General features: G+C 43.3%; 1 protein-coding gene and 1 long non-coding RNA gene across 5 annotated transcripts in view; one reads left to right on the top strand and one right to left on the bottom strand.

The window, feature by feature from the left end:
- The window catches only part of LOC121293204 (serine/threonine-protein kinase 38-like), a 113,246-nt gene extending 88,343 nt beyond the window's left edge, over positions 1-24,903 (bottom strand). For 2 of the 4 annotated variants that reach the window (XM_041216019.1, XM_041216022.1), the window contains exon 1: positions 7,565-7,842. The gene's annotated coding sequence lies outside the window, so the exon portion shown is untranslated. Of the gene's footprint in view, positions 1-7,447; positions 7,843-8,454; positions 8,615-22,794 lie in introns of those variants that run through there. The other 2 variants (XM_041216021.1, XM_041216020.1) reach the window with 2 other exon arrangements.
- LOC121293205 lies at positions 13,551-16,826 on the top strand. The gene is made up of 3 exons (XR_005946461.1): positions 13,551-13,594; positions 15,087-15,213; positions 16,739-16,826. It is a non-coding gene; the product is annotated as an uncharacterized LOC121293205 (long non-coding RNA).
- Positions 24,904-27,650: the final 2,747 nt, after the last annotated feature.

Below are 27,650 nucleotides of genomic sequence, written 5' to 3'. Positions count from 1 at the left end.
ATGCAGGTGCAGCAAATAGTTAAGAAGGCAAATGGAATTTTGGCCTGTATTGCTAGGGGCTTGGAGTTTAAAAATAGGGAAGTCTTGTTACAACTGTGCAGGGTGTTGGTGAGGCTGCACCTGGAGTACTGTGTACAGTTTTGGTCCCCGTATTTAAGAAAGGATATACTGGTATTGGAGGCTGTTCAAAAGAGATTCATTAGGCTGTTTCCTGGGATGGAGGGGTTGACTTATCAAGAATGGCTAAACAGGATAAGCCTTTATTCATTAGAGTTTAGAAGAATGAGGGGTGATCTTATTGAAAAGTACAAGATTCTGAGGGGGCTTGACAGGGTAGATGTTGAGAAAATGTTTCCACCAGTGGGGTACTCTTGAACTAGGGGACATAGTTACAGAATAAAACACTTAAAACTGAGGTGTGAAGGAATTTCTTCTCTCAGAGGGTAATGAATGTCTGGAATTCTCTACCTCAAGAGTTGTGGAGGCTAGAACACTGAAAGTATTTAAATGAGGTAGATAGATTTTTGAAATATCAGGGAGCTGAGTGCTATGAGGAGCTGGCACGATAGAGGAGTTGAGGCCTGAGACAGATCAGCCACGATCTTATTGAATGGTGGGGCAGGCTTGAGGGGCCGAATGGCCTACTGCTGCTCCTATTTCTTATTTTCTTATTAATATGAACAAAACATTCAGGAAACACCCAGCAGACCAGGCAGCATTATGGTGGCACTTGTTCACTACATGGGTCCAAATTGAATTCACTCCAATGTCACAGCAGCAGCTAGCCTCCTGCTGAAAGTAGATGTAAAGCCCTGGCAGCTGAAATGCCCATCATCGCGAAGATTAGGGTTGGCACACGTGATCAAATGTATTCCTGGAAGTTTCATCACATGACTTGCCCCTAAGCCATTATTGTCGGCCAACACATCCATCCTTGTGATGCACTGCCTTCCTACGCCAATTGGAAAGCAAAAAAGACGCATTACCCAATTGGATGATGTTTGGCTGGAAACCAAACAGCCATTTTTCCCCCATTTTCAATTTTTTATATCTGGTAAAGAGAAATGTTCAATGAAAATTTTAAAAATGCCCTTTTTTTAAATGTTCCAATGATTTTTCTCCAGGATTGCACACAGCAGTGTCCTGGAGCTTGATCTTCAGTTCTTGGAGACTCCAGGCTAATCCTAGAGAGAGAGGAAGACAGGCATGTATTTAGAAGGGGATATCTGGTCAGATACTTGTGTGGGACTAACACTAACTATCGTTAGCTCTTACAAAGTGGGGGGCTTGCCATTTATTCCCCCTTCTTATTCTCCCTCTTGTGTTCATCTCTTTCACTCTCACCTGCTGGACACCTAGCCCCTGGAAAGTATTTAGGGGTTGCAGTTTGAGCATTCCTGTTATAGACTCACCATAAAATGGTTTCACCTCACACCAACAACTGTTCCAGAGTAAATCTAGAGTTAGAAGCTGGCTTGACCCAGGAGCAAGACTCCAGCTGGAGTCACCTTATGTCAGGACTCCCAATTTAATCTACATTGCTGCAGCATAAACTCTTTGTTCCCTTGTCATCACTGTGGCCTGAGTGCAGCCATTGACATAATCTTTCTTCAAAGCTCCCTCAGTCTACATCTCAATGTTATCCACCCATCTGATTTTTTTAAAAAACGACTCTTACATTAATACTAATTTTGTATTGTTCACTTGACCTGTGAACTTCAATTACCCTTGAAAACAAATAAATTGGTTTGAAAACTGTAAGAAATTATTTACCCTTTCATGAATGTGAGTGTTGCTGGCAAGAGAAAACCACAATTGCTGTGGGTGTGGAGTCACATATGCTCCAGACCAAGTTATGGTTGGCAGATTCCCTTCCACCATCCAGGTTTTATTAACTGAATTTAAAATCTACCAGCTGCCATGCTGGGATTCGAACTCATGTCCCCCGGAGCATTAGCCTGGGCCTCTGGATTACTAGTCCAGGGACATTACCACTACACCACCATCCATTCTGTCATGGACTCATTACAAATCTTCCAACTCTCTACATGGCCAATAACGTTCCACAAAGTTAGTACTTGACTCTTTGGGGGAAAACAGAGAAACGATAATTTTTTGTTTTTCAGATTCACTGCCTTACACCTGATTGAAATGATTGCTACTTTTACAGCTCACTGTTTGCATTTTTAAAAAAAATCCAGCACTTAATTTGCCTTTCCAAATAAAGCATTGTTAGTTGAAAATGATTATCCTGCAGCATTGTCCAGCTGGCAGCTGGTGACCACACACAACACTACTTCACAGTGGCATCATCCTGAAAGAAAGGGGTTGGGAAGCAGTGGATTTACAACTACTGCAATATCACTGTGACAATGGTGCCAGATCAGTGGTCAAAGAGGACAAGGAGTTCCACAATGTTATCACCCAATGATTTATCTTTGGCAGGCAAATGTCAGAAGGGTTTCCCCAAAGTGTCTCCAACATGAGGTCTCAGCATTTCCAGTGCTGTGTTCACCTACTTCAGGTGCTAAGTTCAAAGAACAACTTGTCTGAAAAGAAACAAGACAGATGGAATGTGATAGTTAAAGCTCACACAGAACCTCGCAACTCACAGAATCACAGTGCAGAAGAGGCCCTTCGACCCATTGCGTCTGCACCGACACGTGAGAAACACCTGACCTACCTACCTACTCCCATTTACCAGCATTTGGCCAATAGCCTTGAATGACAGAATCACAGAGGAACACTGTAGGAGACTATTCAGCCCATTGTGCCTGTGCTGGCTCTTTGAAAGAGCTATCCAATTATTCCCACTTCCTACTCTCTCCCAATAGCCCTGGAAGTTTCTCCTGTTAAAGTATTTCTCCAGTTTAATTTTGAAAGTTACTATTGAATCAGTTTCAACTGCCCTTTCAGACAGCGCATTCCATGATCACAACCAACTCACTGTATGAAGAACCATTTCCTCATCTCCCTCTCTTGCCAATTACCTTAAATCTGTGTCCTCTGGTTAGCGACCCACCTGCCACTGGAAACAGCTTCTTCCTTACTTAATCAATCAAAGCCCCTCATGATAATCTTTTAAATTTACTCTTGATAATCTTTTAAATAAAGCCCCTCATGATGTCGAATACCTCAATCTCACTATTAAATTAGATTCATCAATGACGAATTAACTCTCCTCTGAACCGACTCCATGACAAGAATAACCAGCCCAGTTTCTGCATCCCTGATCAGAAATATCCAAATACCAAATATGCTCAGAGCGCAGCCCTTTAAATCTTATTTACAAGTCACCACGCAAACTCTCCAGATTAAATACATCACGTGGTCATGATACTGGACTACACAGAGCACTTATCCTTATTCGGTGCTGTGTTACAAGGGGTAGCACTGAAGCAAGGCACCACAAGCAGCCTCTGAATCCCAGGCTATGGGAGGTTCACATCCCACTCACTGCTCAGTGAATCTTGTGAGAACAGCCCAGAGTCCAATGGCCTCAGGATTAGGTTCAGCAGCAATGCTGACCTGGGATCCAATAACCACCATTTGTATGGGTGAGCCTTGCTGGGACAATGCTGATCAAAGAACTGGGTCAAAGCCATTTTGGGAAGAGGGAAAACACATTTTGAATTACAAGCTAGATAGCAAGATGCATTTTTCTATGCACAGTGAGCAATTGGGAGAAAAAGCTCTCCGACGCGTAGTTATTTTGTTCTCTGTCATTCCTCTGTAAAAACGTTGCTGCTCACTTCGCTGGGGGCAAGGAAGGACTTTTAAAAAAAATTCATTCATGGGATGTAGGCTTTGCTGGCTGGGCCAGCATTTATTGCCCACCCCTAGTTGCCCTTGAGAAGGTAGTGGTGAGCTGCCTTCTTGAATCGCTGCAGTCCCTGTGGTGTAGGTACACCCACAGTGCTGTTAGGGAGGGAGTTCCTGGATTTTTACCCAGCAACAGTGAAAGAATGGCGATATATTTCCAAGTCAGGATAGTGAGTGACTTGGAGAGGAGCTTCCAGGTGGTGGTGTTCCATCTGTTTGCTGCCCTGGTCCTTCTAGACGGTAGTGGTTGTGGGCTTGGAAGGTGCTTTCTAAGGAGCCTTGGTGAATTCCTGCAGTGCATCTTGTAGATGGTACACACTGCTGCTACTGTGCATCGGTGGTGGAGGGCGTGAATGTTTGTGGAAGGGGTACCAATCAAGTGGGCTGCTTTGTCATGGTATCAAGATTCCTGAGTGTCGTTGCATTCATCCAGACAAGTGGAATGTATTCTATCACACTCCTGGCTTGTGCCTTGTAGATGATGTACAGGCTTTGAGGAGTCAGGTGGTGAGTTATTCGCCATAGGATACCTAGCCTCTGACCTGCATGGAGATGGTCATTTCCAGGCACTTGCGTGGCATGAATGTTACTTGCCACTTGTCAACCCAAACCTGGATGTTGTCCAGGTCTTGCTGCATTTCGATATGGGCTGCTTCAGTATCTGAGGAGTCACGAATGATGCGGAACATCATTCATCAGCAAACAGCAAAATCTCCACTTCTGACCTTATGATGGAAGGAAGGTCATTGATGAAGCAGCTGAAGATGGTTGGGCCGAGGACACAACCCTGAGGAACCCCTGCAGTGATGTCCTGGAATGCAGATGATTGACCTTCAACAACCACAACCATCTTCCTTTGTGCTATGACTCCAGCCAGCAGAGTTTTCCCCCTGACTTTTATTGACTCCAGGATTTGCTAGGACTCCTCAATGCCACACTCGGTCAAATGCTGCCTTGACGTCAGGTCAGTCACTCACCTTGGGAGTTCAGTTCTTTTGTTCATGTTTGAACCGAGGCTGTAATGAGGTCAGGAGCTGAGTGGCCCTGGTGGAACCCAAACTGAGTGTCAGTGAGCAGGTTATTGATAAGCAAGTGTTGCTGGATAGCACTGTTGATGACCCCCTTCCATTACTTTGATGATTGAGAGTAGACTGATGGGGTAGTTTTTGGCCAGGTTGGATTTGCCCTGCTTTTTGTGTACAGGACAATCCTGGGCAATAGTCCACATAGCCAGGTAGATGCCAGTATTGTAGCTGTACTGGAACAGCTTGGCTAGGGGTGCAGCAAGTTCTGGAGCACAAGTCTTCAGCACTATTGCCGGAATATTGTCAGGACCCATAGCCTTTGCTGTATCCAGTGCCTTCAGCCTTTTCTTGATATCACGTGGAGTGAATTGAATTGGCTGAAGACTGGCATCTGTGATGCTGGGGACCTCCAGAGGAGGCACTTCTGGCTGAAGATTGTAGCAAATGCTTCAGCCTTATCTTTAGCACTGATGTTATGGGCTCCTCTATCATTGAGGAGGGGATATTTGTGGAGCCTCCTCCTCCAGGGGGTTGTTTAATTGTCCACCACCATTCACGACTGGATGTGGCAGGACTGCAGAGCTTAGATCTGATCCGTAGGTTGTGGAATTTCTTACCTCTGTCTATCACTTGCTGCTTATGCTGTTTGGCATGCAAGTGGTCCAGTGTTATAGCTTCACCAGATATGCTGGGCCATGAGATTACGGATTGTGATTGAGTACAATTCTGCTGCTGCTGCTGACAGCCCACAGCACCTCATGGATACCCAGCCTTGAGTTGCTAGATCTGTTTGAAGTCTATCCTATTTAGCATGGTGGTATTGCCACTCAACACAACGGAAGAGTATCCTCAGTGTAAAGACAGGACTCTGTCTCCACAAGGACCATGCGGTGGTCACTCCTACTGATACTGTCGGTCTGTGGTGGTGCCTCCGAGCCACTCTTGGTGATGGACATTGAAGACCCCACCTAGAGTACACGCTGTGCCCTTGCCACCCTCAGTGCATCTCCAAATGGTGTTCAACATGGAAGGACACTAATTCATCAAATGAGGGGGGGGGGGGGGGGGGGGGCATTCATATAGCACCTTTCATAACTTCAAGATGTCAGAAAGCACATTGCAGCTAATGGAGAATTTTTGAAGTGCAGTCACTGCTGTAATCTAGGATTGGCAGCAGCCAATTTGTGCATAACAAGATCCCACACACACAATGCGATAGTGACTGGATAATCTGTTTTAGTGAAATAAAAACAGAAAATTATGGAAAAACTCAGCAGGTCTGGCAGCATCTGTGGAGGGAGAAACAGAGTTAACGTTTCGGGTCTGAATGACTCTTCATTGGAAGTTATAGAGCAGAGACAGGTGGACAAAGTTAATATACTGACTGAACATGACTTAATTGAATTGGGGTACAGGCTCAAGAGGCTGAATAGCCCCCACCTGTTATTATGAATGCCAGAAATTTGAATTTTTTTGAAGAAAATTCTGGAAGCACACAGGACAGTCAGTAAAAGGTATGATTAAGAGGACATCTCTCATGTGTTTGAATTCTGAGCCAAAATGTTGACCTATCTTCCCTTGTACAGTTACTACTGTACAACAACCTACATTTATACAGCACCCAGAACACAAGAAATCATAAGGCAACCTACAGAAGCAAAAGTCAGGCAAGAACTGACTTTGAACCACATGAGGAGTCACTAAGACAAGTCAGTAAAGAGCTTGATCAAAGAGGTAAGCTTTAAAGAGCTACAATCCCAAACTCTCTCATAACCTGAATGTGACCCAGCCCAATGTTTCAAACAGGGACTAGAGAAAACCCAAGTATAAACTACAATTTTTGATAAAAGCTGTGACTTTACAGAGGTTTGTGGGAGAGGGGTGGGGTAATAACTGATCATGGTATCAGTTCCAGTCTGTTACAGTGGTTTGTGGGAGGGGAAATAACTGATCATGGTATCAGTTCCAGTCTGTTGTAGACATATGAGGAATTGCATGGTATTAATACACTCGAATCAGGCTCACAACTTTTAGTTAAACCCATGAAAACATGTGCCTCAGTGATGAGAATCTCGCCTCTGGTGGCGGCGGTTCTCATGGTAAACAGATTAAATGCAAATATTTTTCCTGTATGTTAGCCTTTAAAGGCAAAGTTAAAGATTGGGATGCAAGAATAAGTCCTTAGGTAAGGCGATAGGAACCGGATGTTGTGCTCTTCATTCACAGCCCAGTTACAGGGTTCACACAGCTGTGTATGAATGTTTCACACAGAGCTGGCTGGTCACATTAGAGACCCCAAGTACCAGAGATATCGGGAGATGGTTTAAATTACATGAGAGTCTCCACAAGTTGCATTCTGCTAAACCAAGATGCAAAAGAAGGGGATACAAAGCAAACAATACTGCACATACTGGAAACACTCTGCGTTGGGCATGGACCCTTCCACAGATGCTGTCAGACCTGCTGAATATTTGCTGGATCTCCCCTCGGCATTGGGCTTGTCCAGGTCTGTATAATGTACTTGTAGTAACACAACCGGATCGTTATCAGAAACGGAACTTCCCGCTTGCAGTCACCTCTGCTTCACGGACTGCATTTACCTGCAGTGTAATATCTGGAGCGGCTCTTGGCTCTTCGGGGAGATCCAAGTCAATACGGAGAGGTTAAATCCTAGATTCAGCTCCCCGCCGTCCCCAGCTGACCAGAACCACACTGACCTGCTGGGTCTTCCTAAAGTTGGCTGCTCCTTCCTCGAGTGGGATCCTCACTTCGGCTGCTTTGGCTTGGAACTTCCTCTTTGATGCAAGTTTAGCTCCAGTAGGTGCCCCTCCAATACCCTCAGTGACTGGCACACAATCCCCAACCCCACACCCAACCTCACCCTCAACCCAATGCTGTGACCTGAGGAGTCAAGTCAACATGGACATGAAGATTGCTTTAGGGAGAAGCAGCGCCTTAGTTTGGAGTTCCCTCTCGCCTTTACAGCTTCACAATACAACTTTGGCTCGTTCTTCCGGGCTCAACCTTAAAGCCCAACAAAAGAAAAAGCCGAACTGGAGAGTTTGGCCAATCAACACTTCGGACCTCCCACTTGGCAACAGTACAGCCAATCCGAAACGCGAGACGGAAAATTACAGGAGAGGTTGGTGCTTCATCTTCACTGGTTAAATTAGCTTGGAGGCTGAGTCATTCCAGCCAGTGAAATGGCCCAGCTGGGAAAGGGGAGGGGTTTGATCTCAATCTTGTGTGAGTTTCTCAAGAAGCAAAATTAGAAAGTTGAACTTTCTGATGCGCCAGGAGCACATTAACCCCACCAGGAAGCTGTCACTTGTATTTACTCACTGGATTTGTTTTGCAAATCAAACACACAAAATGGTTTTGCAAGAGCTGCACCATTTTTTTTTCCTGCAGCAAACTTTAAGTCTTCCATTCAGGTGTTTTATTCACACTAGTGCAGCCAAGTTTTATTAATCCTTTAAACAGTGAATCTCAGCTGTCAGAGTTAGCACACTGGCAGCACGAGGGTTATATGTATACAACTAGAGATTTCACTATGTGATGTTCTGACCCTGTGATGTGGTGGTGCTGTTAATGTTAATGTTTTTACCCTTTAAGGCTTTTGTTGAGCATTTCTTTGGTGATGGTTTGGTGCCAGCGGCTCATTTGTGAAATATGGAAATAGCAGATGTGTTGGTTGTCATCTTCCGTAAATTCTGTAGATTCTGGAACAGTCCCGGCAGATTGGAGGACGACAAATGGTAACCCCGCTGTTTTAAAAAAGGAGGGAGAAAACAGGGAATTACAGATCGGTTAGCCTAACATCAGTGGTATGGAAAATGCTAGAACCTATTATAAAAGGATGAGAGAAAGTCACTGTGGATTTATGAAAGGGAAATCATGATTAACAAACCTACTGGAGTTTATTTAGGACATAACTAGCAGAACAGATAAGGGAGAACCAGTGGATGTGGTGTATTTGGATTTTCAGGAAGCTTTTGATATAGCCCCACATAAGAGGTTAGTGTATAAAATTAAAGCACATGGGATTGGAGGTAATGTATTGGCACGGATTGAGAATTGGTTAGCAGGCAGGAAACAGAGAGTAGGAATAAATGGGTGTTCACAATATATATCAATGATTTGGACGAAGGAACCAAATGTATTATTTCCAAGTTTGCTGACAACACAAATCTAGGTGGGAATTTGAGTGGTGAGGAGGGTGTTAAAAGGCTTCAGGGCGGTTTAGACAAGTTGAGTGAGTGGGCAAACACAGTGCAGATGCAGTATAACGTGAGTAAGTGTGAAGTTATCCACTTCGGTTGGAAAACAGAATGGCAGAGTATTATTTAAATGGTGATAGATCGGGAAATGCTGATGTACAAAGCGACCTGAATGTCCTTGTACACCAGTCGCTGAAAGCAAGCATGCAGGTACAGCAAGCAGCTAAGAAGGCAAATGGTATGTTGGCCTTCATTTCGAAAGGACTTGAGTACTGGAGCAAGGATGTCTTACTGCAGCTGTACAGGGACTTGGTGAGACCTCACCTGGAGTATTGTGTGCAGTTTTGGTCTCCTTACCTAAGAAAGGATATACTTGCCATAGAGGGAACACAGCGAAGGTTCACCAGACTGATTTCTGGGATGGCAGGATTGTCGTTTGAGGAGAGATTGGGCCGACTAGGCCTGTATTCACTGGAGTTTAGAAGAATGAGAGGGGATCTCACTGAAACGTATAAAATTCTGAAAGGGCTGGGCAGACAGGATGCAGGGATGATGGGGTAGACTATTTAGAACTTAGATGAGGAGAAACTTCTTCACTCAGAGGGTGGTGAACCTGTGGAATTCTTTACCACAAAAGGCTGTGGAGGCCAAATCACTGAATACATTTAAGAAGGAAATAAATAGATTTCTAGATTCTAAAGGCATTAAGGGGTGTGGGGAGAGAGTGGGAGTATGGCGTTGAGATAGAGGATCAGCCATGATCATATTGAATGGCGGAGCAGGCTCAAATGGTCAAATGACCCAGTCCTGCTCCTATTTTCTATGTTTCTATGTGAAAGTTGCAAGAATCAGGGACCACCCATGAGCAGGGAAACTGTGGAAAGTGGTGGGGGCAGGTGTAGGGGAGAATGGGAAAGCAAGGGGGGAGGGGGAGAACTGAGGAGGAAAGTGGAAACCGAGGAGGGAGGGGGAAAACAAGTGGGAGAGGGAAAACTGAACGGGTGAGAATTGATACTGAGGCGGGGAGGGGAGGTGGGAAACTGAAGGTAGGGAGGGAAAATGGAAGGATGCAGAGGGGAAATCGAGGAGCGGAGAAGGAAAACCAAAGAGGGCAGAGGGAAAATCAAATGGGAAGAGGGAGAAAGGAGGAAGGAAAACATCATTGTGGAGAGAAGGAAATGGGAGAGAGTGAAAACTGAGAGCAAAGGGGAAACAGAGCATGAGGAGTTGCAGAGAGAATAAAACAAGGACGAAGGGAGAGGGGAAAGTGACGATGGAAGAAAGAGGAAAACAAGGGCAGGATTAACTAATGACTTCATAGTAAACGATTGTCTAGGTAAGAATGATCATAACGTTATAGAATCTCACATAAACACAACTGGGGCCTTTTCTTCCCAGTCAAGTCTAATCATTTCTTAACAAGGTTAAAGACTTGCATTTCTATAATGACTTTCACAGTTTCAAGATGCCCTAAAGCACGTCACACCATTGAAGTACTTTTGTAGGACAATCACTGCTGTAATATAAAAAACACATCAGCCAATTATGCAGAGCAAGCTCCCACAGTCATGTGATCAGGACCAGATACTCAGTTTCTTATTTACATTGCCTGTGTGGTAATTATTGGCCAGGAGACCAGGCAAAAACTCCCCTGCTCTGTTTCAAAATAATGACTGTGGGATCTTTTACAACCACCGGTGCGAGCAGATGGGGTCTTGGTTTAACAAATCATCCGAAAGATGGAAGGGGAGAAAGAGAGGACAGGGAAGAAAGGAAAGATAAAGGAAGGAACATAAATAAAATGTAAGAGCAGTTCTAGTGAAAGAGTCACCTGATGCATAGTCTGTGATAGATGGATGAATAGTGAACCAAACAAGCAAACCTACACAGATTTTATGTTGCAACAGGAATACTCGTTGCCAGAAACCTCCCCCATTTTCTGAACATTGAGCAAAGTACTGGAGGAAATGATTTTCGGGGCTGAACAGCCAATGGTCTCCAGCACTTGCAGTGGGTTTGATTCTTCAGCCTGGGGTGTGGATCTGAGGGAGTTGGCTGTCAACTTCCTCTTGTCTCTTGCCTCTGAATCAGGAAGGTTGTGGGTTTAATTGCCAAAGACTTGAGCGCATAATCTAGGCTGGCACTCAGATTTCCTTTGTATGAAGGAGTGCTTATACATTATTCTTGCTTCCCCCTACGGTATCTCCGTAATCTCCTCTGGCATTCTGCATCGCTCCAATTCTGACCTCTGCTACACCCCTGATTTCCCTGGCTCCACCACTCACAGTCATGCCTTCAACTGCATTGGCCTAAACTTTGGAATTCTTTCCCTAAAGCTCTCCATCTCGATCTTTCTTCCTTAAGGTAGTCCCTCAAACCTAGCTTTTTGACCAAGTGTTTGATCCCCTATCCTAATATCTCTTTACTTGGCTTGCTGTCAAATGTGGTTTTTGTGACATAAAAGCAAAAAACTGCAGATGGTGGAAATGAAATAAAAACAGAAAGTGATTAAAAAACTCGGCAGATCTAGCAGCATTTGTGGACAGGGAAATAGAGTTAACGCTTCAAGCATAACATGACTCTTTTTTGGGACTCAAAACTGCTTTGATAACACTTCTAAGGGTGTTTTACAACATGGAAATGTGCTATTTAAATGACCATTGTTGTGACAGCAATTTGAATGTGGCACTAGGTGTGACCGATAGTTACAGGTGTACTATATGTGCCAATATTATACTGCTGATAGGATAGGATTATTGAGGGGATGGAGGGATTGGATCCCAGGCTGTTGAGGGAGGCAACAGAGGAGATAGCAGGGGCACTGGTGATAATTTTCAATATCTCTCTGGCCACAGGAGAGGTTCCAGAGGACTGGACAACAGCCAATGTGGTACCGTTATTCAAGAAGGGAGGAAGGGATAAACCAGGGAACTACAGGCCAGTCAGTCTAGCCTCGGTGGTGGGGAAACTATTGGAAGCAATTCTGAGGGACAGAATTAATCTACACTTGGAAAGGCAGCGATTAATCAAGGACAGTCAACATGGTTTTGTTAAGGGGAGGTCATGTCTGACCAATTTGAATGAATTTTTTGAAGAGGTGACCAGGTATGTAGATGAGGGCAATGCATAGTCTACTTGAACTTCAGCAAGGTAAGGTCCCGCATAGGAGACTGATAATGAAGGAAAGAACCCATGAGATCCAAGACAATTTGGCAAATTGGATCCAGAATTGGCTGAGTGGCAGGAAGCAGAGGGTGATGGTCGAGGGGTGTTTTTGTGAGTGGATGCCTGTGTCCAGTGGGGCTCCACAGGGATCAGTGTTGGGTGCCTTGCTGTTTGTGGTATATATAAACGATTTAGACTTGAATGTAGGAGGGTTGATCAGTAAATTCGTGGATGACACGAAAATTGGTGGGGTGGTAAATAGTGAGGAGGATAGCCTTAGATTACAGGAGGATATAGATAGGCTGGTCAGATGAGTTGATTAGTGGCAAATGGAATTTAATCCAGATAAGTGTGTGGTGATGCACTTGGGCAGGACAAACCAGGCACGGGAATACACGATGAATGGCAGCACCCTGGGAAGTACCAAGGATCAGAGGGACCTTGGTGTACATGTCCACCGGTCCCTTAAGGTGGCAGGACAGGTAGATAAGGTGGTTAAGAAGGTATATGGGATACTTGCCTTTATTAGCCACGGTATAGAATATAAGAGCAGGGAGATTATGCTGGAACTGTATAAAACACTGGTTAGGCCACAGCTGGAGTAATGTGTGCAGTTCCGGAATCCGCATTATAGGAAGGATGTGATTGCACTAGAGAGAGTGCAGAGGAGATTTACCAGGATGTTGCCTGGGCTGGAGAGTTTTAGTTATGAGGAGAGATTGGATAGACTGGGGTTATTTTCCTTGGAGCAGAGGAGATTGAGGGGGGACATGATTGAGGTGTATAAAATTATGAGGGGCATAGATAGGGTAGACAGGGAAGAAACTTTTCCCCTTGGTGGAGGGATCAATAACCAGGGGCCATAGATTTAAGGTAAGGGGCAGGAGGTTTAGAGGGGACATGAGGGGGAATTTTTTCACCCAGAGGGTGGTGGGAATCTGGAACTCACTGCCTGAAAGGGTGGTAGAGGCAGAAACCCTCATAACACCTAAGAAGTTTTTGGATGTGCACTTGCGATGCCATGGCATACAGGGCTATAGGTCTAGTGCTGAAAAGTGGGATTAGAATAGTTAGGTACTTGTTTGACCGTTGCAGACTTGATGGGCCAAAGGGCCTTTTTCTGTGCTGTAGACCTCTATGAATCTATGGGTTATGGCAAACTAATATACAAATTAGACGTTCTCATTTGAGAAGCGAAGGTTGCATGCTGATGTTATTGCTGTTTTTAAGATTATAATGATGCTACCATTGCTGTTTTTAGGATTATGAAGGGACTGGATAATGTTGACCATAACGAGTTTAACCAGAGGATAAAGACCACAGTCTGGGAGGGAAGTTCAAAACTAACACCTCTGATGGAAGGTCATTGACTGGAAGCTTTAACTCTTTTTCTCTCTCCATAGATGTTGCTTGACCTGTTAAGTGTTTCCAGCATTTTGTGTTTCTACTTCAAAGTTAATCTGCAGAAACAATATTTCAATGATTGAGTGGTCAATCTATGGAACAGAGATCCTGAAAAGAACATGAAAGCAGTTAGTATTGATTCATTCATACACAAGCCGGAGAGATTTCTTCAACAAAATAACACTGTGGGATCCATTATATGAGTAATATGAGACATGGATGTGTGGTGAGTGCAGTGTGCATGAGAAGAACAACTAACTTTCAACCTATGGTTCCCAAAATCTCCACCACTGGGGGTTTTCCTCACCTCATGTCTGGGTCTTTTATAGACTCATACTGTGGGATTTTCAGTACTCGCCCGCCACAGGGATCTTCCAGTCCCACCGCAAGTCAATGGACTTCTGGCCGGGGCACTGCCTCAGCCGCGGTGGGTCCCACCCACGACAGGGCCGGAAAATCCTGGCCATTGATGGAAATTGATCACCATGATTGGTCAATAACTCCAGGATGGTGGAAGGTGAATGACATGGACTTTGGCTGATTTCTGTCTGGCGTTTCCTATGTTCCAACACAAGCAGGTTTCTAAGTGTTGCACATTGAATTCACTGAGACAAAAACAAAAAAACTGCAGATGCTGGAAATTCAAAACAAAAACAGAATTACCTGGAAAAACTCAGCAGGTCTGGCAGCATCGGTGGAGAAGAAAAGAGTTGACGTTTTGAGTCCTCATGACCCTTCGACAGAACTTGAGTTCGAGTCCAAGAAAGAGTTGAAATATAAGCTGGTTTAAGGTGTGTGGGGGGGGAGAGAGAGAGAGAGAGGTTTTTGCTCTCTCTCTCTCTCTCCCTCCCCACCCCCCCACCACACACACACCTTAAACCAGCTTATATTTCAACTCTTTCTTGGACTCGAACTCAAGTTCTGTTGAAGGGTCATGAGGACTCGAAACGTCAACTCTTTTCTTCTCCACCGATGCCGCCAGACCTGCTGAGTTTTTCCAGGTAATTCTGTTTTTACATTGAATTCACTGCTTTGAGAAGCTGAAAATTAGGTGAATCTGGACAAACCTAGCAGCAGATTAACATATGGAACATTTCATTCAGTTCCTTACTCTTTTGCCAACATTTTTCATGCGTCATAATGATGTGCTGCAGAACAGGAAAAACACTTATTCAAATAATTGCTCTTCTCATGAGACTCTGAACCAATCCTTCAAATAACATGATTCTGCAGATGCTCCGCAATCTAATTTTTATTAATGAGCCAATCCCAACTTCGTCTTTGGTTCTGTATGTTAGGATCAGTTCGGAGAGGCTCATCTGATTCACTGTAAACTCAACACCTTTAAAGAATTAATCATCATTAATCTCCAGTGGGAGGGAGGGGTAAACCTTAAGAAATTGGTACTGTTTTCCACACCATTGCTGCTTTATTTTGTTTTCTCTTCCAGGAGAAAGGACAGAGAGGACTAGTCAAAGTCCGTTGCAGAATAGATTAACAGCATCAGAGAAAAATAATGACGTAACTACTGCTACTGCATAAGTCACCCATCTACATGTTCAATACTATCAGTACAGGTATTCCTAGAATAGTTTCCTGCATTACAAACATGACCAAACCTCAAAAGTACTTCATTGGAGTGGAACATCCTGAGACCACAGAAGCTCCATATAAATGCAAGCCTTCTCTTTCTTTTCAACATTGTTTTTCTTTGATATGCAATAAAGCCACTTCCCCCAAATACATAATAAATGCTTTTAAAGTTGCAACAGCTCTATTGCCAATGTTGAGCGTCACACCTACACCAAACACAAATTTCAGGTTGAACACAACCCTACAGGGTTGGGTGTGGAACAATTTGGTTCCTTTCCTCAGCTGGGGTAAAATCCCAGAAACTAATTAAGCTTTTGGTGTCTGACTTGTTTTCCTTCCTGGTTTCAATTTCCCTTGGTACACAGTGCAAGGAACAGGAGGCCATTCAGCCCCTCAAGCCTGCTCCAACATTCTATTATCCTGCCTAATCTGCACCCCCATTCCATTGACCCGCCTTTACTCCACGCCACTTACCCTACCAAAATCCACCCATCTCAATCTTGAAAGTTCGAGTTGACCACCAGTGCCCACAGCCTTTTGGGACGAGAGAGTTCCAGATTTCCACAAATCTGAGTGTGAAAAATAGGCTTCCTGATTTCACTTCTGAATGATCCGGTTGTTATTTCACGAACATAGAAACTTACCATTGTGCCTGTGCTGGCTCTTTGAAAGAGCTATCCAATTAGTACGACAACCCAGCTCTTTCCACGCAGCACTGCAAATGTTCCCTTTTTATGTAGTTATCCAATTCCCTTTTGAAAATTATTATTGAATCAGCTTCCACCGCCCTTTCTGGCAGCATATTCCAGATCACAACTTTCTGCTTAAAAAAAATTCTCTCCCCTCTGGTTCTTTTTCTAATTACCTTGAATCTGAGTCCTCTGGTCACTGACTCTCCTGACATTGGAAACAATTTCTCCTTATTCCCTCTACCAAAACCTCCTCATCATTTTGAACACCTCGATTAAATCTCCTTTAAACCTTCCCTACTCTATGGTGAGCAATCCTTCATTCCAGGTTCCCTCGACAAAGAAGGTTGTTTTTCTTTACCTACCCCCAATTGAATGTTAATCAAATATTGTTTAATAATGCTCCTGGGAAGTGCCTGGGAAATTTTTCAGTGTTCTGGGTGCTATATAAATGCAAGCTGTCGTTTTAAAACAGAAAGGGTTCATTGAGCAAGATTTAGGGCCAAACCAGTGAGGGTTTGTGGCCAGGAGAAAGAATACCTTCACGAGAGCAGGTCGCTATCATACATGAGTATTTTGGAAAGGTGAGCTTCACTGTACACACACCTTTTGCTAAAGCCCCCTCAGATAAATACCTGCATTCATCAGTTGGTGAGGAGTAAATCTCATGTTGAACCTGTAAAATAATCAAATTGTGACTCTTTATTTCACTCTTCAATTCCAATCTCTTTGTAATAGAAGCTAATGTACCATTTGTTTTTCTAATTGCTTGAAATTAAGTGGGATATAATGTACTGACCTTAATTTGATTATTTTACAGGATCAACATCAGGACTACTTGCTGGAGTAGAGGGTAAATGCCAACATGGCTCGTTTCCATGTTGTAACTTCCTGGCCAATATTTCTCCCTCAACCGTCATCATTAACACAGATTTTCTGCTAATTATCTCATTGCTGTTTGTGGGATCTTCCTGTGTGCAGATTGACTGCTGTTTTTTCAACATTGCAACAGTGACATTTCAAAAAGTACCCAATTAGCTGTTACATAAATACAAATTTCTCGATGTATCAATTGTATCAAAGATCATTATTGTATCTTTTACTGGCCAAAACAAAAAACACATCCAAATTTAGTGCTTTTGCATGTTGATAAGTAGCTCATAGGTCCACACACACAGAAAGCTCAGTTTTAATTACACTTTGTGTTTCCTGCTCAATGCTTTTTCCCATGCAACCCTGGAACCTTGGAAAAGGCTGCTCTGGGCACTGTTGCTTCATTGGTGAATAAATCCTAAACCAGAACTCCCAGGGCTTGTTCACACGTATCTGAAAATTAAGAGGAATGTTGATTGCCTCTGAGGCTGTGTCCAAGTTTTTTGTCTTTACCTAAGTAAATAGGTGTGCAGATTAATAATGAAACAGCAATCCCAATAGCTGCATGCCTTTATAGATCAGAAAATACAGAGTTCAGCAGTTTTACATGCCTTTAAATAGACTTAAACCCCATTAGTACAGTTCTAGAAGATGAGAGAACAGCTCATATCATATACTTATTAACCTAAACTGCATGACCGGCTTAGAGAATAAACCTTAAAAGATCCATGAGAAATTATTCTGATGAGGATTTTAAAATCAGGCAATTTAGTTGGATGCATTTTATACAAGGTGTGTGGACAATAGCAATTCATTTAAACAAAAATTCTCAGGATGTTTGTTCCCAACACAGGCACGATGGGTCAAATGGCCTCCTTCTGTGTTTCAGGCAAGCATCACTAGTTGCACCTAGGGGTGGTGGACCTTTGCCTTGAACTGCTGCTGTCCATGAGCTGATGGTGCTCCTACAGATAGGGAATTGTAGGATTATAGACCCAGTGAAGGAAGTGGCCATTCAGAAGTTGATGATGTTCCCATACTCTTGCTGTTCTTGTTCTCTTTGACAGCAGAGTTTCACAGGAGAGGGTGGTGATATTGAAATAGGGTTGGTGAATCGCTGTAACACATCATACACACTGAAGTCACAGCACACTGGTACACAGGCACCGATCAATTGAAGTCCTGGATGATATTAGGGTTGCTGTAGCTGCCTTCGGGAAAAGTGCTGCTTATCACATTGCACTCTGACTTGATCCATTGAGCAGCCATGGGATATATCACTCTTTCTCAAGTGCTATAGGATACAACCACTTGGTTATGGTAATGATTCACATGGACCAAGACTGGGTAGGGGAGGCTGGTTTCTTTCTTGACAAAGTAAACCAGTGGGTGTTTATGATAATTTGACAGCTTTTGTGGTGACACGTCATAAGTTATTAGACCTCTTCTCTTCAACTTCATATTTTGCCATGGTGTGCTTGGAATTCATTATCAGGCTCTGCTAGCTTAATTCCATAATCCCTCGGCTACTGTGCATTAATAAACGTCCGTCCTTGGCCTGCTGCATTGTTCCAGTGAAGCTCAACGCAAACTGGAGGAACAGCACCTCATCTTCCGACTAGGCACTTTACAGCCTTCTGAACTAAATATTGAGTTCAACAATTTTAGATCATGAACTCTCTCCTCCATCCCCACCCCCTTTCCGATCCCCCCTTTTTTTCCAATAATTTATATAGATTTTTCTTTTCCCACCTATTTCCATTATTTTTAAATGTATTTCCATCCATTGTTTTTCGATTCCTTCACCCCACTCCACCCCCACAAGGGCTATCTGTACCTTGCTTGTCCTGCTTTCTACCCTTAATTAGCACATTCCTTAGGTAATATCACCACCTTCAACACCTCTTTGTCCTTTTGTCTATGACATCTTTTGGCTATCTCCAACTATCACTGGCCCTCTATCCAGCTCTACTTGTCCCAAACCCCCCCCTTAAACCAGCTTATATTTCACCTCTCTTCTATTTTTCCTTAGTTCTGTTGAAGGTCATTCGGACTCGAAACGTTAACTGTATTCCTCTCCGCAGATGCTGCCAGACCTGCTGAGTTTTTCCAGCTATTTTTGTTTTTGTCAAGCAAGGTACAGATAGCCATAGTGGCGGTGGGATGAAGGAATTGAAAAAGGCTAAAAGGTAGAGATAAAACAACGGATGGAAATACATTCTAAAATAATGGAAATAGGTGGAAAAAGAAAAATCTATATAAATTATTGGAAAAAAAAATGGGGGGGGGGATCGGAAAAGGGGTGGGGATGGAGGAGAGAGTTCATGAACTAAAACTGTTGAACTCAACATGTTGAACTAGGCTGTAAAGTGCCTAGTTGGAAGATGAGGTGCTGTTCCTCCAGTTTGCGTTGAGCTTCACTGGAACAATGCAGCAAGCCAAGGACGGACATGCGGGCATGAGAGCAGGGTGGAGTGTTGAAATGGCAAGTGACAGGGAGGTCTGGGTAATGCTTGCGGACAGACCGAAGGTGTTCTGCAAAGCGGTCACCCAGTTTGCGTTTGGTCTCTCCAATGTAGAGGAAACCACATTGGGAGCAGCGAATGCAGTATACTAAATTGAGGGAAGTGCAAGTGAAATGCTGCTTCACTAGAAAGGAGTGTTTGGGCCCTTGGACGGTGAGGAGAAGGGAAGTAAAGGGGCAGGTGTTGAACCTTCTGCGGTTGCATGGGAAGGTGAAGTGGGAGGGGGTTGAGGTGTAGGAGGTGATGGAGGAGTGGACCAGGGTGTCCTGGAGGGAACGATCCCTACGGAATGCTGCCGGGGGGGGGGTGGTGAAGGGAAGATGTGTTGGTGGTGGCATCATGCTGGAGTTGGCGGAAATGGTGGAGGATGATCCTTTGAATGTGGAGGCTGGTGGGGTGATAAGTAAGGAGAAGGGGGACCCTATCATGTTTCTCGGAGGGAGAAGAAGTGAGGGCGGATGAGCAGGAGATGGGCTGGACACGGTTTAGGGCCCTGTCAACCACCATGGGTGGAAAACCTCGGTTAAGGAAGAAGGAAGACATGTCAGAGGAACTATTTTTGAAAGTGGCATCATCAAAACAGATTCGACGGAGGCGAAGGAACTGAGAGAATGGGATGGAGTCCTGACAGGAAGCGGGGTGGGAGGAGCTGTAGTCGAGGGAGTCGGTAGGCTTGTAATGGATATACCTTGCTTGTCCTGCTTTCTACCCTTAATTAGCACATTTCATAGATAATATGATAACCTTCAACACCTCTTTGTCCTTTTGTCTGTGACATCTTTTGCTTATCTCCAACTATCACTGGCCCTCTATCCAGCTCTACTTGTCCCTCCCGCCCCCCCAAACCAGCTTATATTTCACCTCTCTTCTATTTTTACTTAGTTCTGTTGAAGGGTCATTCGGATTCGAAACGTTAACTGTGTTCCTCTCTGCAGATGCTGCCAGACCTGCTGAGTTTTTCCAGGTATTTTTGTTTTTGTTTTGGATTTCCAGCATCCGCAGTTTTTTGCTTTTTTCTTAGTGCATTATTAAATCCCTTATCAGATTTGCAATCAAGTTTAAACTAGACCACGCAATGGAAACCCCCAGTGTGCAGAGAAGGGTAAGGGCTGATTTAATAGGTGTTCTAAATCATGCCTGAGTCTGATAGAGTAAATAAGGAGAAACGGTTTCCAGTGGCAGAGGGATCAGTAACCAGAGGACACAGATTTGAGGTAGTTGACGAAAGAACCAGAGGTATTTTTTAAATATAGCAAGTAGCTGTGATCTGGAACTTGCTGCCAGAAAGGATTGTGGAATAAACTCAATAGTAACTTTCAACAGGAAATTGAATAAATACTTGAAGGGAAAAAGTCTATGGAATTATGGAGAAAAATAGAGGAGCAGGATTAATTGGACAGCTCTTTCAAAGATGCCAAGAGTCCAAATCTAATCCCAGCAGATTCAGCTCAACAGCTTGCACCTGACTCCATCCCTCTATCTGGCAACAGTCTGAGAGTAAATCAGTCTGTCATATTTGACCCCGAGATGTGCTTCCAATCTCATATTTGGGCCATCACTAGGACCACTTATTTTCAAATCCGTAACATCACCTGACTTTGCCCCTGTCTCAGCTCATCGGCTGCTGAAAACTTCATGCATGCCTTCTAGACCCGACTATTCCAATGCATTCTTGGCAAGTCTCAAACATTCTACCCTCCATAAACTTGACATCCGAAATTCTGTTGCCCGCGTCTCAACTCACATCAAGTCCCGTTCCCTTATCGTTTATGTTTTGGTTAACCTACTTTGGCTGCCGATCAATGCAATGTCTTTCTTGACCTTAAAATTCTTATCCTTGTTTTCAAATGCCTTCATGGCCTTCCCCCTCCTTACCTCTAATATTTTCCAGCCCCACAACCTCAAGAGATATCTGTGCTCCTTCAATTCAGGCCCCTTGCTTACAATTGCTCCATTGGTGGCTGTGCTTTCAGTTGCCTATGCTCCAAGCTCTGGAATTCACTCCTTAAACCTCTCCATCTCCCTCTCTCTCTCTCTCTCTCTCCAAGACACTCCTTAAGACCTACCTCTTTAACCAAACTATTGATCATCTGACCTGATATCTCCTTGTGTTGCTCGGTGTCACATCCTGTTTTATAACGCTCCTGTGAAGTGCCTTGGGACATCTCGTTACATTAAAAGGTGCCATATAAATCTAAGTTGCTGTTATACAGCACATTTCTGGTAGTAAAACATCCTCTGGAGGGAAGAGTTCTACAATCCTTCCAGGAAAGAGGAAAGCACAAAGAATGTAAACTTAAGTGTCAGTTTTATTGATGACACTGCTAAATTTTCAGAATGGGAAAGCTTTCTACATTTCAATTTGAAGACTGCCTGAATAAGAAAAATACCAGAAATATTCCGAAGAGTTAAAAACCTTTGCACAGATATTGAATTAGAAAATACCATGTACAGCTTACCATGCACAAGAGAGGCAGGAAACAGCCATTAGATTCAACTCTCACCCACAGAAAAATCCCTTACAGTATTTATTTATTTATTTCTACAAATACACCAACTTCTCCCAGGAACCAATTCATACCATCCATCTCATGAATAGCACCAGTATCCTTCATGTGAAAAATGGCCACCAATGTTCCTTGTACTGTTTTAAAACATGTGCACCATGGTAATTGTACTTGTTAACATTGTTCATCATTTTCCTTTGTAATACTGAATACTTCAATTAAAACACCACTTTTGCATAGAAAACAATGCACATTCCTTAACCTTTCTTCATTCTTTAATGCTTTTGATCCCCCTAGGAAAAATCCTTGCTCCTTTCTACACCCTCTCAGGGCTAAGTAATTGCAGACATGGTTAATAGGTTTATATTTTCATTTGCGCATTATACCTTCACCACACAGTTAAAACTTTCATTCCCTTAAGGCATTAGAAAATTGGCACATGAAACCCACCTATTAAATGGAAACTGTAATTTATAAGACAGGATATACCACATTATCCAGTTACATCCATCACCATTCTATTGTCCAAGCTGATGCTTAAAGCCCAGTAAATTCCCACACTATTACCAGCTCATTTAGCTCTCCACTGCCAGGCTGTTTCTTTTTCCCCTGAATGGAAAGATTAATGACAGACAAATCCAGGCATTATTTACGTAAAAGGAGCTGCTATTAGGAAACTGGCATTCTGATTAAATCCAATTAACCTATTCAAAAGGGATGTGGTGAAATCACATTTCTATTCAAGGCTATGAGGTAATATTTATGGTACAAATATAACCCATAAAAACACGGCTATGCACAGACTATTTGTCTGAGCAATCCAGTGCCATTTATACTTATCAGTGAACTTTTCAAACTACAGTACAGTATAAATGTAAAAGTTTATCACCTGCCAAGTTGCTGGTTGTGGGAGAAATTTAATTCTGTTACCAAATATGTTAATCCCATGAAGCTTTGATTTAACATCTCACCTTCAGGACAGCACCTTTGGCAGCGTAGCACTCCCTAGACAATGAGTGGAACTATCCATCCAGATTACACTGTCAACAGTGTTGGCTGTGGTTCAGTGGGTAGCACTGTCATCTATGAGTCGCAAGGTTGTAGGTTCAAGTCCCACTCCAGGTCTTCAGCACAAGTATCAAGGTTGACACTCTCAGTGCAGTACTGAGGAAGTGCCACACTGTTGGAGGTGCCTTCTTTCAGATAAGATGTTAAACCGGGTCCTGGTCTGCCCTCATGTGGATGTAAAAGATAATTCCAATGGCACTATTTTGAAGAGGACATGGGACTTATCCCCAGTGTCCTGGCCAATCTTTATTACACAGTCAAATCGTAAAACAAAAATAGATTCTCTGCTATTTATCTCATTGCTGTTTTTAGAAGCTTGCAGTGCACAAATTGACCCTGCTACATTTCCTGCATTACAAGTGACTATACTTCAAAAGTATTTCAAAGGCTGTAAAGGACCGTGGGACATCTGGTGGTTGCGAAAGGTGCTTTATAAATGCAATAATTACTTTTTTTGTTTCTTGGGAGTAGGGCTCCAACTCTCTTGAGACTTTGTCTCTGAGCTGAGTGTACTACCAACTGGGCTAGTTTTAAAGTTATAAAGCAACTCCAGTATGAAACTAGTAAGGGTTCTTTGGAAGGTAGCCAACACTGGTACAGCAGTATTTATTACCCATCATTAATTGCATTAGGGCATTAATTCAACTGCATTGTATGATCAAAAATGAAATTTACATTTATATAACACCTTTCACAGCCAATGAAATACTTCTTGTACTATTGTACTATAGCCACTTTGTGCACAGCAAGCTCCCACAAACAGCAATGTGATAATGATCGTTTTTAAATGACATTGGTTAGAGTTTTTTTTATTCATTGGAATGTGTATTGCCCCATCCCTAATTGCCCTTGTTCAGAGGGCATTTCAAAGGGTCAGCAAAGACATGACAGGCCGAATGGCCTCCGCCTGTGCTATAATATTCTATAATTCTAACTGTAGCAATGACTCAATCTCAGTCCACTTCACCCGGGATCGGACACTAAACTTGAGAGTTTAAAAGCAATCTTAAAAACAATGCAGTTTTAAGATTGTACTTGATACATCCATTTAAAATGCTGACAGATTGTACAGTTCCACTGCTCATTTGTGCAGGATCTCCCTACTTCAAACTTATACTGCTGGTATTTTTACACAAATTCAAATCAGCACACATACCAAAATATTATGCAGGCATAAAAGAATCCTTTGTCCTTTCTGAATAATTACTCGGACAACTGTGCTAGCACCCTTGAATTACAAACAGGTATTCTCTGCTTAATGTGAAACCATGAATGGAACTGTGTAATTTTAACCAGACAAATCCTAATACAGAGAAGTCAGTAAATCACATTCAGCTTAAATAAAGGCAGCAAGCAAAGGCATCGCCTTCGCATCTAATACAGAGCAGAATGACTCCAGCTTTGATCCCTAGTGTAGGGTCATTTAGCTGTTCCCAGTCAGAATACAACTGGCCTTCAGCATGGGTAAAGACACAAGCACTGAACACAGAGTGGTATCTATACACAACTCCACTGCATTACAGACATACTGAGCGGCCAAGGAGTAACTCAACCATCCCCATCTCTGCAATCATCTCCAGCCTTACAACACACTGAGATCTTTGCATTCCTCCAATTCTGGATTATAGTATGTTGCCAATTTTCTTTGCTTCACCATTGGCAGCTCTGCTTTCAGGTGCCTCGGCCCCAAATTCTGGGAATCCATTCCTAAAGCTCTCCTCATTTCAACCTTTAAGACATTCCGCAAAACCTACCGCTTTGGCCAAGCTTTTAATCATCTGTCTGAATCTTCTATAGTGACTCTGTGTTCTTGAGAAGTGCCTCAGGATATTTTACTATGTTAAAGGTGCTTTAGAAATGCAAGCGGCTGAAGCAAACCCATGATCACTACCATCTAGATTGGGACCAGCAGACATATGGGGCACCACCACCTGGAAGTTCCCCTCCAAGCCACCCACTATCCTGACTTGGAAATATATCGCCGTTCCATCACTGTCACTGGGTCAAAATCCTAGAACTCCCTAACAGCACTGTGGGTGTACCCACACCACATGGACTGCAGTGGTTCAACAAGGCAGCTCACCCCCACCTTCTCACAGGCAACTAGGGATGGGCAATAAATGCTGGCCCAGCCAGCGAAGCCCACATCCTGTGAACGAATTAAAAAAAACAATCTTGAGTCTAAGTAGCCTGTGCAAATTAGCCTAGTGCATACAGACCCCTCATGGTGAAGAGACCAGCAAGCAATCATTTTCCTGCTACGAGGGAAGCCTTAATGGCTGGCAGAGTTGCTCTATCATGGTCTGAACTTCAAAGAATTCCACCTAGGATCTGTTTCATGGATAATACTGTTCCGACGTGCTGGGATTGATCAAGAGTCAGAACGAAAACAAATTTCAAACTAAGATTGAGAGAGTGCAGAGAAGATTTATTAGGATGTTGCCGGGTCTTCAGGAGTTGAGTTACAGGGAAAGATTAAACAGGTAAAGACTTTATTCCTTGGAGCGTAGAAGAATGAGGGGAGATATGATAGAAGTTTACAAAATTATGAGGGGTATAGACAGGGTAAATGCGAGTAGGCTCTTTCCTCTTAGATTAGAAGAAATAAACACGAGAGGACATGGCTTTAGGGTGAAAGGGGAAAGGTTTAGGGGGAACTTCTTCACTCAGAGAGTGGTGAGAGTGTGGAACGAGCTACCATCTGACGTGGTAAATGCGGGCTCACTCTTAAGTTTTAAGAATAAATTAGATAGATACATGGATGGGAGAGGTCTGGAGGGTTATGGACTAGGTGCAGGTCAATGGGACTAGCAGAATAATATTTCGGCACAGACTAGAAGGGCCGAATGGCCTGTTTTCTGTGCTGCAGTGTTTTATGGTTCTGTACAACTGGAAAATTTGTGCAAACTTCACCATGTGTGCAGAAACTGGTGCCCCTGACAAGCACATAATTTTAAAGCACAGAAACAGGCCACTTTGCACAACAAGTGTTCGTGCTCCTTACAGGCCTCCTTCCACCTTCTTCATCTCACCCCATCAGCAGAACATAGGCTCAAGTGGCTGAATGGCCTACTCGTGCATATGACTGTCTATATCTCTCCCTCATACTTAACCTCACTTCCCCTTAAGTACATCTGGATTATGCATCTCAACTACTCCATGTTGCAGTGAGTTCCATGTCCTTGCCTCTCCCCTGTGAAAGAACTTTTTCCCGAATTCATTTGTGACTATTATAGCAATGGCCGAGTTTTGGACTTCCCCACTAGCAGAAGATTCTTCAACTACCGTACAGAAACAAGAACAACTGATTCAGCCCCTCGAGTCTGTTCCATCATTCATTTGGGTCATGGCTAATCCAAATCTCAACTCCATCTCCACGACTTAGTTCTGTAATCCTTGCTCAACAAGAATCTATCAATTGCAGTTTTGGAATTTTCAATCAACTCCCTGCCTCAGCAACATTTTTGGGAGGGAAAAAAGGATTCCAGATTTCCACTACCTTTTGTATGACAGCAACCCTGAACAGCCCAACTCTAATTTTAAGGTTATGACTCATTATTATGGATTTCCCCCCCCCCCACCATAGGGAATAGTTTCTCTCCAGCTACCTAATCAGGAGATTTGTGGCGGAGTGGGTAGCGTCCCTACCTCTGAGCCAGAAGCTCTGGGTTTAAGTCCCAGATGGCCAAGGAAGGTGCATTTGTAACACAGCCAAACAGGTTGAAATATCAACCTGCAAATCCTTCCAATACACGCCAATGGCAGGCAGCAAGAAGGGGAGAGTTTCCTGGTCAGCCATGTGGGTGGAACAAACATTGAAGCTTCGACCATTACTATCCATAGCCCCAGACTGCAACATGCATGTAAAAGTACATGTTGCCACCACAACTTAAGACTCCCTGAGTGAACTATAACATCACCACCTATCCCACCAACTCAAATAGATCATCCATTAATCTGCTATATTAAAGGGAATACAAGCCTCATCTATGTAACCCATCCTCATAAATTGAAGCCTTTTAGTCCTGGTATCATTCTAGTGAACTTGTGCTGCAGATTCAAACCGCTTCATACTTTTGAAAACCTCCCATCAGGTCTGTTAGGAAGGGTGGGGTGGTTTGTCGGTTAGCTTTGTTGGCTAGACGGCTTAGAGAATGATGCAGAATGACACCAATGGCATGGGTTTAATACCCGTACCAGCTGTGGAGGCCTGCCTCCTTGCCTTGCCCCATATTTGTGGAGTGGTGTCCTTCAAGCTATATAACCAATTGTCTCGCTCTAATGGAAAGATGTTTTTGGGCCTTTATAGACTATGGCCAATTTCCTTACCTTACTATCAGGTCTAGAGAAAAGAATCTCAACCTACTCAATCTTTCCTTATAGTTGTACCCCTTCAGGCCTGGTATAATCATTTTTTTTTGTATGTTCTCCAGTGATTCAACATCCATTTTGAAATATGGAAGCGAAAAGTGAGCACAGTACTCCAATGTAGCCTAACCAATGTTTGTTTTTGAATTATTTCCTTGTAGAATATTCCCCTTGAATCTACCTGTGTGAAAGCAGGAAGCTTGGGTTCAAAGCCTATAGCAGTGGAGGGAAAAAAACATTGGTCCCAATCTTTCACATTAACAATGCTGTCCGTTCCTTCACCTTTTATTGCCAGGATTTCAACTCTACCAGGAAGTTGAACAAATAAATATGAGCTTATATAGTATTATGCATCATGTACAAGCTACTTTCATTAAGTTACACTGAGGAG

This window comes from Carcharodon carcharias, chromosome 21, assembly GCF_017639515.1.
Source record: "Carcharodon carcharias isolate sCarCar2 chromosome 21, sCarCar2.pri, whole genome shotgun sequence".
NCBI lineage: Eukaryota > Metazoa > Chordata > Chondrichthyes > Lamniformes > Lamnidae > Carcharodon > Carcharodon carcharias.
The sequence above is the reverse complement of the archived record's forward strand: the minus strand, read 5'-3'. Positions and strand labels throughout refer to the sequence as shown.